Below are 19,195 nucleotides of genomic sequence, written 5' to 3'. Positions count from 1 at the left end.
TTCCACTTAATACCATTGAAGTTCCAATGGCATTAAGAATAACAGTATCATTCTATTGTGCTGAAAACTGTGCAGTGTGGTATTTTAAAATCACTTTTAGAAAATTATGTTTTCTAAATTATGTTATCTACTTAAGTGCCTAAAATCCCTAAACTATTAGTCTTCTGTGACAGCGAGGCTACCTTAAGGGTCATAATTTTATAGATAAAAATTCTACAGCAGACAAGACTGGAAAGAATATCTCCTGGACAGAAAACATTGAACTAAATGATATAAACAACTTCACTGAAGATTTCAATGCTACCTAAAAGCACAATTGTGAACAAATACCACCCACCCTTTTAAAATAAAGATTCTCTTAACATCCTGAATCTATAGTATGTAAGTTTGTTAAAAGGGAAAAAAGCCTGAAGGAAATTGCTCAGCACTAACAGAAGATTTAAAACACTCCAGCTTGAAAAATAACAAGTCAAAAAGAGTTAATTAGGCAGGCAGACAAAATATATAGAAGTGAGTAGTGCAGGTGCCCACAGAGGAGGTATTTTTTAAATAATAGTAAAAATAAATTCAAGGAAATTTATATGACTCTGATTTCAAGATGAATAATTGATTATTAGTTTCACAGCAATGAAACTGCAAAATAATAACGGAAATTTCAAATTCATAAATAGAAATGAAGATGTTTACTAGAAACACTGTAGGAAGAACAGTGTAAAGAACAAATCTTGCTCTCACAGATACTTTTGCACTGATTTTATGAGGTTTCTCTGGAAATAAGAAGCAACTTGCCTTCTTTTTGTTTTACAAAACAGCTGTGGTATTAAGTTAGGTTGGTAGAGACAGATTTATGAAAATGTATTAATTGTTTTAATATTTTATAAAAAATATTTTTCATGCTACATATTCTCTTCAAATTCACCTAAATGTAATAGCCATCATACTGCTTGTGAACAAATGCATTAGAGAACATTCCTGAAATTAGAAAATTAAAAATATGAGCAGACAAACAAGTTATTCCAAGGTACACCAATGTCTGAGTCGTTGCCACATCAGTTTCTTTTCAGGAACTACCCATATGCAATGTTTTTACCCTGAGGCACATACTGGTAAATGTTAGGCAGGTTATTCCTTTCTGAAGAATATACTGTCTCATGTTTCCACAGATTGAGAATATGCAGTTTCTGTGGAAAAGCCCTGCTATAAATTAGCTTAACTTGTAAAAATAAATAAATAAATAAATAAATAAATAAATACACACCCATATTCCTAGAATTAAAGAATCAAAGACACTTTTTTACAGCAGAGGAGGGAGATAATGAAGAAAAACACAAGCATGGTGACTGAATTCACATCTTCTAAGACAATGATAGCTTGACCATTGTGTCATATGGAAATTGTTGGGACACAAAGATAACTCTGGTGATTAGCTTTAAATACCTGATATCATTATACATTTCTTTCAGAAATATTTACTTTACTTACAAAAATTAACTTCAGTCTAATTAAATCAATGAATCCTACCTCCTGTATAATACAGACTGCAGAACAAAATGTAGTCACTCCATTACATATCATGGCTTGTATTTATCCTGTTTATAATTAACATTCAATTTTGGTAATAAAAATCTTTAAGAGATGGAATGATTTTTAACAGTTCATTACAGTACCATTTAAAAACTTGAGCCTTATTCTTAGTTAGAAAATATACAACTTCAACTTTCTGGACTTGTGAAACTCGAAAACACTTCAAGTTTTCAGACAGCTTCTCAGTTTAGGGCAGATTTCTGATATTAGAATATATATATATATTGCTGCTATACTTTCTGTAATTTTTATAGTGTTGTAAAATTATGTTTTATAAATGTATAACAAGATTGAATATGGTATTCCATTATGAGCCACATCTATGCTGCAAATGTCATTTCTTCTTCAGCTCTTTACTGCTTTATTTAAATGGATTCTAGATCTAGATACAGATTTTTTTTTTTTTTTTTTTTTTTTCAAAAAATGATGCAATTTGGTGGTCTGAGAAGAAAAAGAATTAGCTGGATATTCAGAAATTTAGGAGAGGCAGTATGTGTGTGTGAGAGACTGGCTGATGAAAATAAAACTACTTGAAAAATTGAGCAACTGTACAATGGAGGCTGGCAGCACTAACTGATATAGTGAAGAACCTGCTTTTCAGGACTCAATGAGACATGACTGACAAAATGAAAGTAGCCCACGCAGAGCTTTGGATAGCCTTTGGGCCTTCTCCTACATCACATTGGTAACTATCTACTATCTACTACATGTAGATGACTATCAATATGATGTAACTACACAACATACAGAGAGGAAATATTAATATGGTCAAAGTGGCTAAAAAAATATTCTTTAGATGTGCTTACAGCAAGAAAAGGGTTCTGCAAAAACTAATCTGGGAGATGATGAGAGGACAGAAATACATTTGGGAGCCTTTGTCCAGTTTCCTATTTTACATACGAAAATATCAGAACTTCAACCTTCTCCAACCAACACTTTCATGGTTTCAAATGAAAAGGTCAGCTGAATAAATGTGGAGCAGGCACTATTGTAAGGATAAGATAAAGGTTTATATAAAGTTGTAAGACAGAAATATTATGTCCAAACTAATGTTATCTTATCTCCAAAATTATTAAAGCTTTCATCCAGACAAAGTTGGAAAAGGTTTCTATCCTGCAAAACAACCAATTACTACCCATTTAGTCTTCCACCTCACAAAGACCATGTTATAATTGCCAAAAAGGTGGAATAATGTGTTTAAAGGTGGATTCATTGTTATTTTTACAAGGAAGATTGATTGCAGACCATTTGTTGCTTAGATTGGTATGTTCTCAAAGATTTATGCTTCTGATTAAGTTGAAATATGTAAGACAACTATGCAAATTATACTTTTCAAGTATCAAAAATATTTCCACCTTATTTTTCTGTAAAAATACTTTTGATCTGCTGCATTAAAATCATTCCAAACACAGAAACTTGAGACACATTGTAGACTTTATATATCTAAGGCTAGAGTGAAGTATTTAGGTTTAATTTAAAATATTTCCACCATAGCTGTGTTTTTAGTATTATATTTCATCGCTATAAAACAAATTAACTATTTTTTTATAACTTCTCAGTTATGGGCACTGGTAGATTTTTTAAAAGGTCACTGTTGTGGTTTAATCCAGCAGGTAGATAAGCACCACACAGCCACTCATCCCCACCACTACAACATTTGGATAGGGAAGAGAACTGGGGAAAAAAGAAAAAAAAGAAAAAAAGAAAAAAAAAAAAAAGAAAAAAAGAAAAAAGAGAAAAAGAGAAAAAGAAAAAAGAAAAAAGAAAGTAGAACTTATAGGATGAGATAAAGACTGTTTAATTGGACATAAAAGAATGGTTAATAATAATAATAATAATAATAAACATGTATACTAAATAAGTGATGCACAATGCAATTGCTTACTACCTACCAACGGATGTCCAGCCAGTCCCTGAGCATTGTCTCCTTTCCATCTCCCCCCCAGCCCCACAGCCAACCCTCCCAGTTTTATTGTTCAACATGACATCCCATGGCATGGGATGTTCCTTTGGCCAGTTTGGGTCAGCCGTCCTGGTTCTGTCCCTTCCCAGCTTCTTGTGCACCCCCAGCCTCCTCTCTGGCAGGACAGCAGAAGCTGAGAAGTCCTTGATTCTGTGTAAGCACTGTTCTGCAACAACTAAAACATTGGTGCATTATCAGCATTATTTTTCTCCTAAACCCAAACATGGCACATACCAGACCCAAGATGAAAATTAACTCTATCCCAGCCAAAACCAGGACTATCATGATGACAATCTTTTAAAACTCATTGCCTAATAATGTTTTACATTTACTTGTGTAGCAATTTCTGTAACCTCTTTACATATTAAGTCTATATTTAATTAAGATCCCTTCATGAATCCAGACCAGTCTAGAGCCATTTCAGGTAAGAGATGATCTCAGATATAATTGCCAGTGTACTTACATTTCCATTGAAACTAGGCAGAAACATCATTTTCTGTAGGGATGAGATTCTGGCAGTCACTAATGTATCTCAGAATTAACTAGATCTTTTATTCTCTCCATCTAAAAGAACTAGAATATGGGGATAAGCATTTAGTGAGAGGAAACCATTAAAATGAATTGGAAATCTTATTTTATAAAACAATACAGTGATGCTTTCCAGATTCCTACTGCAATTCCTTTCATTTCATTGAAAGTCAAAAGCTTTAATAAATTATTCAAATATTTATCTTAGTATTTTATTTGCTGGGCATTTTTTAGCTTTTTAGGTTTAAATTCATAGCATGCAACTGTCCAAGTATAAGTATAAAATTAAAAAAAATAATCAATGAAAATGAGAAAAAAAATAATCAATGAAAAACATGGAACAGATTTTTTTTTCCTGTGGTGGAGAAGTTCTAATGTGTGGCATTTGAATTCCAAGATGGGGAGGGGGATGAACCAGTGTTTTCCTCTAAACAAGAGAATATAGTTCCTGTTTCCTTTTTAAAATCAAATTATTGATATACAGAAAATGTAATTCACTGAACATCTGCTGTTCTTCTCTTAGATCAAATCATTTAAATAAAGAAAGTGATTCTATATGAGAAAAGACAGGGAGAAGGTGCTGATCAGCTTAAATGCCTTTCAAGAAAAATATATTTCAAGATAGGCAACTCTTCTTGCCTTCTCCTTCTCTATACCTCCTTACTGGTATTATTTAATGTCTTCTTTAGTGACACAGACAGCGGGATTGAATGCAGTCCTCAGCAAGTTTGCAGACATCACCATCTGTGTGGTGCAGTTGACATGCTGGAAGGAAGGGATGTCATCCAGAGGGACTTGAGAGGGTTGAGAGGTGGGTCTGTGAACTCATGAAGTTCAACAAGGCCAGGTGCAAGGTCCTGCATCTAGGCCAGGGCAATCTTGAGCAAAAATACAGTCTGGGCAGATTGCAAAAACACAGGTGGATTGCAAGTAGCCCTATGAAAAACTTGGGGGTGTTGGTTGATGAAAAACTCAGCACGAGCCTGAAATGTGTGCTTGCAAAGAAGCGTGGCTAGCAGATGAAGAATTGTGGTTTTCCCCCTCTACTCCAGTCTTGTGCAGTACCTGGAGTACTGCATGCTGTTCTGTATTCAGGACCTGTTAGACTGAGTCCAGAGGAGGGCCACAGAAATTATCAGAGGGTTGGAGCACCTTTCCAATGTAGAAAGGCTAAGAGATCCGGGGATGTTTAGACTGGAGAAGTCAAGGCTCTGGGAAGACCTTACAGTGGCCTTCCATTACTTAAATGGGGCTACAAGAAACATGGATTCTTTAACATGGATTTCCCCATCACTGAAAGTGTTCAAGGCAAGTTTGGATGGGGCTTTGGGCAACGTGATCTAGGGGAAGGTGTCCCTGCTCATTACAAGGGGTTGTAACTAAATAATCTGTACAGTCCCTTCTGACTCAAACCATTCTATGATTCCATTATTCTGTTTGTTATCTCTGGTGGCAGAGCAGATTATTTGCTGGCTTCATCTCTGTACCAAATTTGGGTTGGATTCACCTTTGAAGCATAGGACTTGTTATTTCAGAAATTCCTTGTTTCAGAAAAACACCTTTTGTTTTACAAGGTACTAATTTTAACTAGAAACTCTTTCAAGACATTTTGAACCAAATATACAAGAATTATGATTTATGTATACTTATCCCCAATTAAAAAACAAACAAACAAAAAAAAATCAACACTAATATCATAGGCACATTTGTTCTTTGCAAAGCAGCTTACAATGGATATTGCTATCCTTTAAATACCTAATTCTAATGCCTAAATTCAGTGGCTAAATCACTTTGTGGTCTGTCAAGCAAAGAAGAAGAATTTGTGTGGAAGCCTTATTTTAAAGATCCCTGATGAACTTAAAATGTTAGGTCATGAAGGGGCCAGGCATTGTAGACCCTGCTCTGGGGAGATTCCTGCAGTCTAGATGCTTCATGGAAGACAAACTAAATCTGACTCCACATCATTGATCTGCATTGCTAAGTGTAACATGAGAAAGCAGCAGCACATATACAGATTTCAAGGTCTTTCTGTGTCAGTGTCTGTCTTAGTGATCATATTTGGAGTGTTCTGGTATTGTCTGTTCCTAGTAGGCAGAGAACCGCTCACTTTCCATCATAATAATGTTCCTTGGCAGAGTAGTAGACAACACATTCATTTAGAACATTAATATTTATATTTGAGGGTCTTATTTAATGTACATCTTTGTGATTCCTGTTCAGACTTACATCCACAAAATATTTTTAATTTAAATCTAGTTCCTTCTTAAAATATAAACACTTATATTCCTGCAATGTTCAAAAACCTACATGTATTTACAAGACCTTTTTCACTTCTGACATTTCTTGTTTTAATAAATTTCTCATCATTGTGAAGAAAATTAAATATGGCGTACCATATGTTAGCTGCTAGCTATAAACTGACAAATATTCTCATGTCCCACACAACTATGTTTTTAAAAAACAGTCTAAGAGAGAACCTTACAGGCTATAGACCTGAGGCCTAGAATGTCTATGGCTGAACTTCCCAACTGAAAGCTAGCTCTGTCTTTACTCAAAACCAGGAATGAGGCCTCAATTCACAAGACTATATTCCTGATTTTAATGATGGGCTTTTTCTCATCAAGTAAGGAAGAAGTAAAAATGAAAGTAGCATTGCTGCAGGTCAGAATAGAGACTGTGTTATATTAAATGAGTTGGATGAAGCTGTGCCTATTCATATCATATTTCCATGAAGCTTATGTTACAAGTCGTCTACATTTTTGGTTATTAAAGCCAAACAAGTTGAAAAAAATACATTTTCAAATAAAAATGTATTTTAGTTTATGTGCTCCTTGTACCAGAACCTGTTACAGAAGCTAATACGTGCTGTTGTGTTTTACTATTTTCTTCTTGGGTAAGTGTTAGATATATGATAACAGTAATAATATAGCATCAAAAATATATGCTAAATAAACACTGAGTTCATTTTCAAACATATAAAAATACTTGCAATGTTTTGTCCCTCATTAGTTATTTCATCTTCTTTGGTTCAGCTAATTGTAGATGTCCAGAGGCTTATGCAGGCTTATTGACTTCTTTATCAAAGGTTCTGCAAGAACTTGTTTAAAAAGGGTGTTGATATTACATACTTTAAAGCTTTTGATTATTTAGTAATCCTGAATATTATCTTTGCTTATGCAAACAAAACTCTGAGCTTTGTTTCATATTCTCCTCTAGGTTGATATTGATGGCAAATAGTAACTGCTTTTCAAATTACTTTTCTGCCCTTTGTTTTGCTCTATGATTTGCTCTGAAATGACTCTGTTACATTTTGTTTCTTTTTATGTTGCTGTCACTCAAGGATGTGGTCTTTCTGGATGGAATCAGTGTTCTCAGCTGCTCCCTGCTAGTACTTCTGGGTGTCATGTAATAAAATAATGCTAAAAGAAAGAGTACAACTATTTTTTTTTCTTCCATACTTCATGTTTGTACTCAGAATATAAAAGATATCAAAAAAACCAAGAGCAACGTATCCTTAAGTATTATGTTTTACATTGCACCAACCCAAGGCTGAACCAACCATCTGTAAAACCTTTTGGCATATCTTCTAACCTGTTTTGGGGAACTGCCAATGACAGAAATTCTACCTTTGCTAGAAAATTATCCCTTTTTTATTTATTTTTTCCTAACATTTAATAGGTTTTCCTGCTTCCTGTCTAGCTGCTCTTTAATCCTTGTTCACTACCAGCTGGATGCTGAAATAGAGAAATAGAGTGTGTGATCTGTTTGTAGTGGAAGCACTGACAAAGTAGGGAACATCACTGCTCTTTTTTAAAAATAAAGACCTAAACCCTAGGCAGCAATCCAACACAACTCCTTCTTTTACTAAGAACCTGCTAAAATCCTAATTAGACCTCCCCCAGTCCACTCTGCACTAAGACCAGTGGACACGTCACGAGAAATAACTGAGCACAACAGGAATGGGCTTTCTGCAGGAATGGGCCTTCTGTAGCTCAGAATGAGCACAGGCTCTTTCCTTACCCTTTTCTCCTCAAGAATGAGTTTGTGTTAAGTATGACAGTGCATATATATGGGTCTCTTGTGAAAAAAAAAAAAAAGTCATTGGGTGTATTGAAGTAAATGCTCTTGTACTGGGGCAAAAAGATATTAGGGGATGAAAAAGCAGATGGCACATAAGCTTTGCTTCAGGGACACCCATTAATGAAGCATTAAACGGGTCTAGGAGCTAGAAGATGAAAAGCAACAGCATCCTGGCAGAGGGAGAAAGCTCCATGTGCACCTTACTCCCCTCCACTTCTCCGTACCACTCCCTTTCCCTACCAGAACCAAAAGGGAAATCCCAGCCTGGCCCAATAGGACCTGTGGGAACTACCTAGCCCTTCTTCTACATGTGCCACATCCCCAGCTACTTCTGGTCCATCTACACATGAGGGATGCTGTCAAAGCATTCTGACCTTCGGAAGCTGTTGAGGACTCATCCTGTAAATGGCCATACACCTCCACTGGTGATTTTAGATGGCACTGGATGTAAATGTTTTGGAGTGCATTCTCCAAAACAGCAGTATTGACAGAATTGCTGTTTATTATGATTATGCTACACCCAGGTGAATTTAACCCCCGTTCTTTCCCAGCATGCTCCTCATATGTGTATGTCCCTCCCTTTTCTTACAAAAGCAAGTTGTTGCTTGAGCAGTGAGACATCCTCCCTCCTCTTACCAAGAAATGTTTACCTCTAGTCTTGGCCATGCTCCAGGGGTTTTCCTATGCCACAGCAGTCTGTTACAGCATTCAGGACAGGGGTGGCCTCTGTCACCACATGGATACCATTCCAATTGATATCAAGAGGACTTCCAAACATGCTCTGGATCAAAACCATGACAAGGACACTTCTAACAGTGTCATAGAGGAGGTGACATTCAGAACACTCCCAGGATTGTTTAGCTTACCAGCAGGAGTAACCATAGGCTGAGTTTTCAGAAAGTACTCCTTTCACAGCAAATTTCTTCAAGTTTTACATTAAGAACAAATCTTACATTTGCTACACACAGCTACACAAATAAAGACCTTCATGACTTAGAGATATGCAGAAAGAATTCTGAGCATGACTGTTCTCAGTTTTTCTTTCCACTGATCAATATCCAGAGACTTTCAATGATCTAGTTCTTAGTACACAGCATCATAGAAGCATAAAATCATTAATAGAATATCATAGAATATCCTGAGTTGGAAGGTGCCCACAAGGATCATCAAGTCCAACTCATGGCTCCACTCAGAACCACCCAAAAATGAAACCATATGTCTGAAAGCATTGTCCAAATGCTTCTTGATATCCAACAGGCTTGGTATCATCACTGTTTCCTTGGGGAACCTGTTCTAGTGCCCAGCACCCTCTTAGTGAAGAATCTTTTCCCAATATCCAATCTGAACCTTCAATGATGCAGCTTCATGCTGTTCCCACAGGTCCTACCACTGGACTCCAGAGAGCAGAGATCAGCGCCTGCCCCTCTGCTCACCTCTTGAGGAAGCTGTAGACCATGAGAAGGTCACCCCTCAGCCTCCTGTTCTCCAGACTCAAAAAACCAAGTGACCTCAGCTGCTTCTCATACATCTTCCTCTCTAGATGCTCCTAGATCTTTGTTGCCCTCCTTTAGACACTCTAATAGTTTTATGTCCTCATATTGCAGTGCTCAAAGCTACACACAGCACTCAAGGTAAAGCTGCACCAGCACACAGCAAAGCAGGACAATCACTCCCCTCAACTGGACAGCAATGTATTGCTTGATGTACTCCAGTATTTGGTTGGCCATTTTGGCTGCCAGGGCAAACTGTTGACTCATTAAATTGCCATAGACCAGAACTGCCACGTTTCTTCCCATGAGACTACTCTTCAGACAAAATTGTTTACCGTTTACATAGCTCCCTTCTGTTTCCTTGTACAGAGTCCTTAAACAAGTTGTACTCATGATTTATTTTATCACAGTCATATGAATCATCTCATGTGTTTTTTGTTTTTTTTTTTTTTGTTTGTTTGTTTCTTTCTTTCTTTCTTTTCTTTTGGTCAATTAAACGATAAAAAGACAAATGTATGATAATCTCCAAATCCTCTTGTTTACTGTTTCTGTTGCTTGAACACTGGGAATATTCACATAACATTTTATGTGAATAAAGCTCCCCTACTTCTTAGTCCCGTTTCCACATTTTTTCTACATAATATTCACTGATTCAGTGTTGTTGGAAACTAATAATCTTAGTTTAAAGCTTTCCTTACATCATTAGCCTACCTGTGTTCAAAGCCATTTTTTCTTATGACATGACCTCCGTTTCTGCTCATTTACTTAACATTTCACTCCTGAATGACAAAAACTAAAATTTTTTCCAGTTCCATCATCTAAGAAGTCATAGATTCACTCTCTAGGTTGTGCCTGTCTGCTCCTGTGCCTTCATCTGTCACCAGTGATGGTGACTAGTTCATCTGGCTCCAACCACCCAGCCATGGGCAGCGACGCCTCCCACTAGATCATGTTGACCAAAGCCCCATCCAAACTGGTCTTGAACACTTCCAGGTATCCACATCTTCTGGGGGCAGCCAGTTCCAGTGCCTCTCCAGCCTCATAGCAAAGAATGTATTCCTTATATCTAATCTAAAATCTTATTTTAGTTTAAATCCATTACCCTTTCTCCTACCACTGTACTTCCTGTTAAGGAGTCCCTCCCCAGCTTTCCTGTATGCCTCCTTTAGGCACTGGAAGGCTGCTGTAAGGTCTCCCCAGAGCCTTCACTTCTCTAGGCTGAACATCCCTAACTCTCTCAGCTTCTCTTCATTCGAAACCCCTTGATCATCCTTGTGGCCCTCCTCTGGACTTGCTCCATTAGGTCCATGTCTTTCCTGTGCTGGGGACCCCAGAGATGAACATAGCACTCCAAGTGGGGTCTCACAAGAGTTGAGTAGAGGGAGAGAATCACCTCCCTTGATGTGTCTGCTCTCTCCAGTTCCACTTAAAAAACTGATTTCCTTTAAAATTAATTGAACTCTTTAGAAGAGACAAATATTCTTGAAAGAATTCTTTTATATTTTTCTTAAGAATTCTCATGATATCTTTAACAAAGTGGATAACTCAGAAGTGGTTAAAGAGCAGTCATATCATTATTTTGTCATGTACGCATTAAGACAACATTAAAAATATATAATCATACATGCATTAATTTATCTGTATTCTCTAGTTTTTGCATATTACTTCCTTCTTAGTCCTTTGCGATGTCTGCAAATACCACTTACCATTTACTGGAATATCAGCAACATGTAAAAGCTAAAATGCAAAACTCACAGATAGTACTCAGGAACTCCAACATATTTGAGAATAATAGTTATAAGGAGCAGAATAGAGTGGAAACATGGACAGAGTACAACAAAAAACAGACTCTGTTAGAGTTACATTGAATATCACCTTGTATTAGTATTAATCTTGACAAAGTAAGATGTCAATTGTTATAGCTTTATCATAACTATCAGAATCTGATTGAAATTAAAGTAACTGCAATAAATTTTGGAGAAGGAAATCCACAGACAAGATACTTGTTGAGAGGTGCTGTATCTCCTAAAGACATCTTGTTCAACAACTTAAATGTGAAAAATTTGGCAGCAAAAATGTGGTTTCACACAGGTAGGAATCAAGTCTGGGGCTGTGGTGGACAAAAAGCTCTTCATGACCAGCAGCATTGAGCACTTGCAGCCCAGAAGGCCAGCTGCATTTTGGGCTGCATCAACAGAGGAGTGGTCACAAATTAGAGGGAGGTGATTGTGCCCCTCTACTCTGCCCTTGTGAGGACTCACTTGGAGCACTGCATTCAGGTCTGGGGCCGCCAGCACAAGAAGAATGTGGATCTGTTAGAGAAGGTCCAGAGGAAGGCCGTAAAGTTGACCAGAGGGCTGGAGCACCTCTCCTATGACGAAACATAGGAGCACTTCTATGAGGCTGGGGATGAAGAAGACAGGGTTTTGGAGAGACCTTGTGGCAGCTTTTCAGTACTTAAAGGAGGCTTATAAAAAAGATGGAGAGTGACTTTTTACACAAATATAGTGATAGAACAAGGGAAAATTAAATTAAAAAAGGGAGATTTAGATTAGATTTTAGGAAGAAATTCTTTACTCACAGGGTGGTGAGGTACTGGAACAGTTTGCCCAGAGAGGTTGTTGATGCCCCATCCCTTGACATGTTCAAGGCCAGGTTGGACAAGACCCTGGGCAACCTGATGCAGTGGGTGGCTTCCCTGCTCATGGCAGGGGGGTTGGAAACAGATGATATTTAAGGTTCCTTCCAACCCGAGCCATTCTGTGATTCTAAGTCACGCTGTGGGGAAGTAAAAGTTTATTTCTCCATTACTGTCTAATAGAATGTCAGAAAAATAAAAATATAGACAAACTAGAAAGTGTTCAAGAATCACATTTTAAAATGCTTGAAGGAGGTAGACATCCAAGTTGTTGTTATTGTTGTTTTTTTGTTTGTTTGTTTTTTAAGTAAGGTATGATTAGAGAAAATGACTATTATTCACAGGTATTATTTATGTGCAGATGCTAGGAAACAAAAACTCAGCTGGTATAATCTGTGCAGTTTAACTGAGAACAGAGTAGGTATGGCAGTTTATATTAGTGGAGGATAGGATAGGGCTCTAAGAACAGAGACAAAATTTAAGTTGATGTGAGGATGTAGTAAGAGAATTTAAGCAGACTGTAAATGAATGTAAAGAACCATTTTAGGTCTAACTCCCAAAAGAAATGGATTAATGGAGGCCACTATGATTTAGAAAGTAAAAAGTGTAAAAAATTTGAATTAGTAATTAAAAAAAGATTATCATCAATGTGACTGTGGCTTTTTTTTTTTTTCCTTTCAAATTTGTTTGATCAAGGGAGAAGATGGAAGATTTTAGAATGTGATACTTTTTTTTTTTTTTTCACAAGATTTTCTTAATTTTATACACATATTTAGATTGTAGTAAATGCCAAGTACTATTGGTCTCTGGAATTATTATTCTGACATGTCTACAAACAATAACAGAGGATAATGCTTTCCTAAAGAAAAAAGAAAAGAAAAGAAAAGAAAACAAAACAAAAACACAAACAAAAACAAACAACAGCAACAACAAAACACAAAAGCACTGAAAATATTTCATACAGTGTTGTCTGATATCTGTAAGAACTGTTCTGCAGCAACACTGTCATTTGCAGCAATATGAATCCATACATATACTAAAAGGAGGGCACTCTCCCCTTGTAACAGTCATGTCATTCAGTCATTTATTGTGCTGTATATATATTATGTTCTTTTTTTATGCAGCCATTCCAGATGGTAGAGTCACAAGTTTTGAACACATTGTTGTCTTTCACTCACTCACCCTCTTCTCTCTCCACCCATGTAATATGCAATTATTCCATATAAAATGAAACAGATACAACAGGAGAGATTAAAAGGGTATGTCTTTGCTGTTATGTTAGCATAGCTCACTGGGAGCCTGAGTTCTCCCATTGTGCACACTGTTCATGCATTGAAGCAAACTATGGGCACAAGACTAGTGTTAGTCAACTGCCTTAGTAGTATAAAGCACTTTACTGCAGAGTGCTCTGCAGAGACTGGACCATGGGAAGACATAGGAATCATATCCAGGTGTCCCATATCCTGGAACAGAATTTGGACTACCCCACTCTTGAATATGAAGATGGGGAGGTGCTATTGTGTGCAGGGCTAACTTCAGGAAGTACAGCCTGGAAATGCACAATGAGCTGGACTCTGCTTGGGAAGAAGCACAGAGGAACATTTTGATAGTTGATCTCAGCTGAGCACAGGGACTCAGTTCTGCCAAAGCTGTGACAGTTCTAAAGTACTGGTACCACGAAACACATTCAGGGGACAGTAAGTATGCAAGGAGAATTGTAAGCACACACAGTGCTGAAGTATGCAAATTTTTAACCAACGGGTGATGCTGGTTATGGTGCCTACTGAAAAGAGATGGGAAGATTTGAGAGCCTGGAAAGAGAAAGCAAACAACTCTCTCAAAGGAGTGGAGACAAGGCAAGATGTGATGGTGACTAGGTGAGGAAAGTCATCTGTGGAGGTGAAGAAGGGCTGATGAGAAGTACTGTGGAGTCAAGAGAGAAAAAAGTATGAGTGGAAGATAATTATAAGGAGATATAGATGAGAAGGGAAAAAAAGGGAAGAAAAAAAAAAAAAAAAAAAAAAAAAGGAAACAGAAGTTCCTGAAGTGCCTGTGCCAGAGAAAAGGGACTTGGAAGAGAAATAAGAGATGAAAAAGATACGAATGGTCCTGACATCAGGTTAGAGAACAAAAAATGAGACCATGCTTTGAACGAATGTGCAGAAAGATATGATTTCACCAGGGACTATCTGTTCTGAAAGCCTGGAGTGGAATTGGCAGGGCCTGAGTCTCACTAAGCACTAGTAATGTAGTAATGTTTAGAACTAGAATGTTTGGAGTTAATCTTGCAAGTTTGTCATGATCAGAATTTCTGAAAGTCACTAACAAAACAGATGTATAAATTCTCTGTTTGTTATTAATAAATGACTGTATCATTAAGTTCTTAAGAAAAAATCTATTTAATATGTTTATACAGAAACCATAAAAACAGAATGTTGCACAATCTGCTTCGCTATACTCTTGGCCAGAGTTTAAAAAAAAAACAGCACATGTAACGAAGTGGTTAAGCTCTAGCAGCACAGCTCTGGTGACTATACCACTGAATGTGTTTTAAAGGTTCTTTAATTTTGCTACAAAATGTATGGCTCTATATGAGCAGCAAAGTAACACAGGTATAACCATTCCCTGTTTTAATCTCTTAGATGGCCAAAGGAGAGACACAGAGTCACATAGTGACATGTGCTTTAACAGTTTTCTATACCTGAAGTCACTTCCAGAGAGGAAAAGACAAGGATGACTATATTATTCTTCACACTACTAGTAGGTGTAACTTCCTCCTCCTCTGGTATCTGGAGATCACCTATACTATTTTTGTCATTCCTCTCGCAGGAGGAAGGAACTGAAGTAATTCCCTACACTGACAACATCAGGAATCGTGGTCTACCTTCCTCCAAAGGAAAGTTAAGGACATAAGCTGTTAAAATTCACCTCAGATATCTACATATATCTGAAAAGAAAAACTTATTTAACTATCTTGTCCTTAACTAAATCTATTTGTAAAGGTGAATGTTTGGTTGTAAAAGTAAGATTCTGACCTTAAAATATAAATTGTGGAACAGTTATTATGCTTCTATTTGTATGTGTGTGTGTTGTATCTGTTCAGTTTACAGATAATAAATGTTCTCATATTTATGCCAGCCTTGCATATTCATGTGCTTTCTCGCATATATATCAAAGAATTGGCACAAGCAACTTTCAAAGTTTGTGGAAATATATCCACTAAAATATATCTAACAGGCTTAAGACTAGACCTAAAGATTCCAATGATAAAATTTACATCCAAATCCTGTTGTTTTGAGTGGGGTGTACAGGTTTAAATGACACCAGAATTTCACAGTGGAACAGGAATTATTATTATTTGTCATGATGCACAAGACCCATATTAAATATGTGTGTGTGTCCCCTTAGGACCAAATTAGATCTCAACAAGCCCTCCAAGTGTCCAGAATAAACACACACACAAAAAAAAAAAATAAAAATGCAGATGGCAGTGTATTGAGGTGGTACAAGATCTAGCCATAAACATAGCTCACCACAGTCACAAGGCCTAGTGCAAACCACTGTAATTTGTATGTCAGAGAGTTAACTGTCCTGAGTGCCATGCCAAGATTGCTGCTGGTTTTCTTTAGAGCTGTCTTGGTTGTCTTCACATAGCACTTCAGCCCAGGGTATAATCCAATCCATAGTTCCTGTGCAAAAGTGCCTAGAATCATAGGAAAAGTACATGCAAAGGGCAGAGGAAACAAACAAACAAACAAAAAAAATGAATAAATTACATTTTATCCTCAAATTTCCATCTCTGAATTTACTATCTGGATGCTTATTTTGCACAGCAATTGTTATAAAACATTAAAAAAAAATGGGCTTGACAGTAAAATAAACATATTCCCCATATACAGAGATCTGATGCATGGAGCAAGTGTGCCATTTTTACAGGCAAATTTCAATTGTAAAACACTCCAACACCCTCCAGGCCTCAGTATTTCCCTAAGTTACACAAAACAATAATATGAATGATTACCAATATTTAAAACATGTGTATGTAAATGAACCTTACAAATGTAAGGACATAACATTAGGAAATCCAGATCTGAAATTTAAAAGATAAGATTTTAAGCCTAATGAGAAAAACAAACAAACAAACAAACAAAAACACCCAAAAGAATCAATTTTTAATGCCACATATCATTAATTATGTTCACAGCACCATTCTTTATTAATTAAACTCTTAGTGCTCTCTATCTGTGCTATGATGTCACATCATCAATGGTAGAGATGGGTCTCTATCTATGACATCATCAAACTAAAACCCAATTGCAGCTCACTAGATTGGTCCCACAATTAGCTGGCTGCAAAAGCGTTTCTCACAAGAACCACATTCTCTGTTTCACACCCTTTTCACTCCCCACAATTTCAGGAGTTACCCCTCTAATACTTGAGGTTCCTATCTCCCACAACTGCCCCAAGCCATTTGCACTACAGCTCCCTTCCTTTCATGCTGTTTCCTCAAAATGGCCATGCTGCCTCCCAGATCCCTCCTGCTTTGCCACATATATCCCACTCACCTTGCCTAGGTCTTCACTTGTCCTCACCTCCAGCAGAGTCACCCAATTAAAGCTCTGAAACCACTCGTACACTTCACAGTGACAGAAGACAAGGACTGCTTAAGTCACTGAGGAGAACAGCCACATCTACCTCTTGTTGACAGGTGGGGTTGCTGAGGGACAGGCCAGGGAAGGGCAGCATGCCAAACGATTTTTTTCTTGTTCAAGCAGTAAGAAGAAGAAATTCCTTGTGATGTTACATGATCTGCAGGTCATTATTAACTCAAGAACATGTGAGAAAAGTGACCACTAGTGAGTAAATAACAAAAACAGCTAGATTAGTCCTCTTGTAATTGATTGATATCTAAGAAAACTTAGTGACTGTGAGAATTCAGAAATCCTTTGTGTATTTTGAAAAGCTTCTTTTAAATGCATGTTCCCATCAGCTTCCTTCATTTAACACCTCCATACTCCTTGCACTGCAGTCATTAAAGAAATACCAGAAAAGAACTGCTAGCTGAAGGCTAAAAACCTTTCATTTCTGGCACCACACTGTAAACTAAAGTTGTAGAACATTACAGTTTATTTGGAGAAAGCAATCAAGCTAATCAAATTAAAATGCTTTAAATGTTTCTCATAGATTTGTCAACAAACTGGTCTCTTGTGTGAATTTATCTTAAAGCAAGAGGCTAAAGCAAGCTGTTTTATTACAGTGGTGGTTTTACCCTGCTGGGCAACTGAACTCGATCATAACCACTCGCTCACTCCCACTCCTTAAAGTAAAAGGAGGAGAAAATACTATGGAAAAAGCTCAAGGGTTGAGGTAAGGACAGGGAGATCTCTCAACAATTATCATCTCCATCAAAGCAGATTTAGCATAGGGAGATTAATGTAAATTATTGCCTATCACTAGCAGACTAGCACAGTAAGAAAATAAAAGCAAACTAAAAACACCTTTCCCCCCCATCTACCCTCATCTACCTCCTCCCCCAGAGCAGCGGAGGGGAATTGGGAATGGGGCTTGCAGTCAGTCCTTAACACTTCATCTCTGCTGCTCTTTCACGGTCACTCTCTACCCCTGCTCCACGTGGGGTGCCTCCCATGGGCGGCCGTCCTTCCTGAACTGATCCTGCAGGGGCTGCCCACAGGCAGCAGCTCCTCAAGCACTGCTCCAACATGGCTCTGTACCACAGGGTCCATCTGTCAGGAGCAAACTGCCCAGCATGGGTCCCCCACAGGTGGGCGGCAGCTCCCCGCAGACCTCTGCTCCTGCGTGGGCTCCTCTCCACGGGCTGTAGCTACGGCCCAGGGTCTGCTCCTGTGGGGGCTCTCCGTGGGCTGCAGCCTCCTCCCCGCCACATCCACCTGCTCCACTGGGGGCTCCTCCACAGGCTGCAGCATGGAGATCTGCTCCATGTGGGACCCATGGGCTGCAGGGGGACAGCCTGCTCCACCAGGGGCCTCTCCACAGGCCACAGTGGAACTGCTGATGCTTGCCTGGAGCACGTCCTGCCCTCTTTCTGCACTGACCTTGGAGTCTGCAGGGCTGCTTCTCACTTGTCTCTCGCAGCTGCTGTCACAGAGCAGTTTTTTCCCTTTCTTCAATCTGCTCTCCCAGAGTTACTCACCAATGTCACTCACTGGTTTTGCTCTGGCCAGCAGCGGATACCTTTTGGGGCTTGTCTGGAGCTGGCTCTGATCTGACATGGGGCAACTGCTGGGGTCTGCTCACAGAGGCCACCTCTGCAGCACCCTGCTACCAAACCCTTGCCACGTAAGCCCAATACAGAAAGAAGAAAGGGATTGACGACACTAGTGGAGCCAAAGATCTGTCCATAATGTTTGGGTGTGAGAGAAGCCAAACTCAAACAGCAGTCATTCACATGCACACTCCACAAAACAGTGGCTTGATGAACTCGTACATAGGCTTATTATGTAATGGCACCATTCTTCAGCTATGGACACTGAACAGCCAATTTTGAGTGTAATCAGCTTATGTTCTTTTCTGCAGTCACTCGAGTGCTCTTCTCCTGAAGTCCCATTCATCAAGAAATAAAACTCCACTAAGATCAGGGGAAACATGCACAATTACTGCTTAAGTGCTGACCCTGGTGAGGGAATAGTGGGAAAAAGGAAGTTTTGGTAAACTTTTCCCTCAAACACCACTCTGTTGTAAGTAGTTGCAGCTGCAGTAGGCTCTGATCCAATGCGGTCCAGACACTAAAATTGGGAACATAAAAAAGTAACTTTTTTTTTTTTTTTTTTTTCTAAAAAGAGGAGGAACAGATTTGATAGGCAGTGAGTTGAAGCAAAATTAAAAAAAAAAAAAAAAAAGTGTTATGCAATTGCAAAGATCATATATAAAGGG

Source organism: Anas acuta, chromosome 1 (assembly GCF_963932015.1).
Source record: "Anas acuta chromosome 1, bAnaAcu1.1, whole genome shotgun sequence".
NCBI classification, from domain to species: Eukaryota; Metazoa; Chordata; class Aves; order Anseriformes; family Anatidae; genus Anas; species Anas acuta.
The sequence above is the reverse complement of the archived record's forward strand: the minus strand, read 5'-3'. Positions refer to the sequence as shown.